The following is a 3,099-nucleotide window of genomic DNA, read 5'->3' on the forward strand; positions in this document are numbered from 1 at the left end:
CCTCAAAGGGTTTACAAATGCCTGCGATTGGTGGCTACACATCTATTTGAGTTATTTTATTTATTGAGTGTCTTTTGCATCCCTCAAAGGATTTACAAATGCCTGCAATTGGTGGCTACAGATCTATTTGTGTTATTTTATTTATTGAGTGTCTTTTACATTCCTCAAAGGATTTACAAATGCCTGCGATTGGTGGCTACAGATCTATTGGAGTTATTTTATTTATTTTGATCTTTGAACATTTTCTTGACTGTTGCTTGCATTTGATCATTTATGAAATTTGAACAGATTATGTAAAACATTAAAGCAATTCCTCTGAAATCATGGGAAAGAAACATAGAATGCATCTGCCCCATGACCAGGTATTATCAGTTAGGAATTAAGTTAATGATAAGTGGCATCTGCTCTCCGTACTTATCCTAAAATTCTTTCATAAGAAATCATGAAAATGGCCTGGAGGGATGGCTCAGCCATTAAAGGCTAGGCTCACAACAAAAAATATAAGAAATCATGGAAATGCTCATTAACTATCAAGACAATTGCAGGAGATGACATTAATATAAAATAAACATAGTATATGTGTATTTGTGTATGCCATAATTATGTAAACTCAAAAACCATTATCTAGACATTCAGAATTAAGGTTTACATTGTGACACAGGATTAGCATAAGATAGCATAGTTAAATAAACCAGGAATCTAGAAACATGTCACACAATCCTAGTTTTATATGGAACTATCAAGTTGATTTCTACAGAAGAAATTGTAGTATCCAAAGACTGAAGGATTTCAGTTGACACAGTAAATATTGTGTCAGCTTGAGTTATTAAGAACTGCCTAAGCACTGGAGTGTGAGATTTCCTGCACACATCACAGCTGTCGGTGAAACAAACTGGGAGGTAAGGAGGAAAACTTGGTTCAGCCTGACTTACTCAGTGCTGATTCAAACATCTGGAGACTCTGCTACCAAGTGATTTACTGTAAGCCTATTGAAACATAGTAGTTTAGGAAAATGTTTCTTACTGTAATTCAATCCCCGGTGCACAAAGATGCATAATTATTTCAAAAACTCAACTCAAAGTACATGTCACTTCTTCCCAAAAGGTGGATTCTAGAGATGGGTTACATATATAAATTTAAGGACCTAAGAAAGGATCTGGTGTGTCGGTCATCCAGATCATATAGTTAGCATAGAGTTCAGAAGCCCATAAAATACAAGTGACATCTACTGTAAGGATGGGTTCTATTGACCAAGAAATATGGCTAAAAAATATTTCTAGGAAGGGAAGTCTGGGATTAGCATTCTGGGTATTTGGGTGAGGTCTAGCTCTATAGGTAGCAAAGGACATCAGGCCATTAATAGCATCCACTCCCAGCCTTCTAGGTGTGAAACAGGTCTTCATTTCCTTCTTTGAGGAGACAACCCTGTGTGATTTACTTTCCTGTTTTTCCTAGGGATTTGGCACAGGGACTGTTTTGCTTCCAGTATCTCCTCCCTTCTAATTTTTTTTTTTTAAAGAAAAGACACTGACAGTAATAGAGGCCAAGGGTGTGAATTCCCTTATATTTAGTCTCATTAATATGGGTAAGCATAAGAGAATTATAAAAATAGATAACAGATGACCAAGGAAAGGGGAAAGCCATCTTAACCATGATGGCCATTTAAAAGTCATTTGAGAGATTTTGTCTTTCTCATTATATAAATCATTAAATTGACCATCAATAGTATGAAAACAATCTGACACATTAAAACAAAGCATGCCAGGTAGTTGTTGACAACCAGGATTATACTTGAGCAACAAATAGTCTATAGTAGCTCTGTATCATAAAACTGTGATTCTCAATTCATCTATCTCTAGACTAATTTCTGCTAATATTTTTGCTGTAATATTAGTAGTTTTACTAATTGTGCAAGCCATTTTGAGAATTCTCTTTGTATTCCAGTAAGGATTCCTGGGATTGGCAATAAAATTGCTGTTATGGCTGCAACCATTGCAGCATTCAATAGATGTAAGAAGCCATCACAATTTTCAGGAAAAAGCTCTCTTAATTCTGTTGATCAATTGCAAAGACTTACTGAGCAAAATGGGTATAATATGTCCTAGCGCACATAAACCTTCATGAACACTCCTTAGTGTAGCAAAACAGTGTCATACTTTCTCCTATCGCAAGTGTGACTTAAACCTCCCACCCACCCGCCAGCCAAAAGACACTTGGATTCTGCATTGGCAAGGTGATCATTAACTTGTAATACAGATACGTAGCAGTATCACTTTGGGGTCAGTTTTATAGTATCCTTGTTATTTCCCCAAAGTCTCACCTTGAAGAATCCTGATATCTCTCAAGTTATCAGTTTAATTTCCCTCTTGGGGTTTCTCCTCTGGATGGATTTGTCATCTACTTTGAGATGTTTTATTCTTCTGGTGGCCTCTGGATGTCCTGGTGAGATGAGATGTAATAGGTCTGGAGTCATCAGGGACTTTGTTCATTTTCAGGAAGGACATAAGCATAACCTCACCTCAATGTTAGAACAAGTGGTCCTTTCTGTTGATTAGTTGCTAGAACTTTTCATTTAACATATACTGTGGCCCATGTCTCTCTTTTTTTTGCGGGGGGGAGGGGAGCAGAAAAAAATTATCCTTTAAAGTGAAAAAAATTTTGTTTTAAATTTAAAGTTAAATAAGCTAAGTGTAGCATAGTATGTAAAGAGCTGTTTCACTAAGTCAGGTTCCAGATGAGTTACAGTGGTATTTTCCTGGAGTCACCAGGGCTCCATGCCAGGCCTGGGGATGTGGTCTGTAGCTGACTAGTTAGGGAGGGTCATTATGCACTCTAGCACTGATCTCTATATTTGACACCAGAGAAAGTCACAGACACAAACAACTGTAGTTTCAGATGTCAAGATGGTGTCCATTTGTTACTAATTATGAACTAGAAGCTTGGTGTGCCTGATGTGGGAGTCCCCTTTGTATGCTGTGAATACCATTAATGAATAAAGAAACTGCCTTGGCCTGTTGATAGGGCAGAACGTAGGTAGGTGGGGAGGACTGGACTGAATGCTGGGAGAAGGAAGAGTGGAGTCTAGGAGATGCCGTGGAT

Source organism: Microtus ochrogaster, unplaced genomic scaffold, assembly GCF_000317375.1.
Source record: "Microtus ochrogaster isolate Prairie Vole_2 unplaced genomic scaffold, MicOch1.0 UNK108, whole genome shotgun sequence".
Taxonomy (NCBI): Eukaryota; Metazoa; Chordata; class Mammalia; order Rodentia; family Cricetidae; genus Microtus; species Microtus ochrogaster.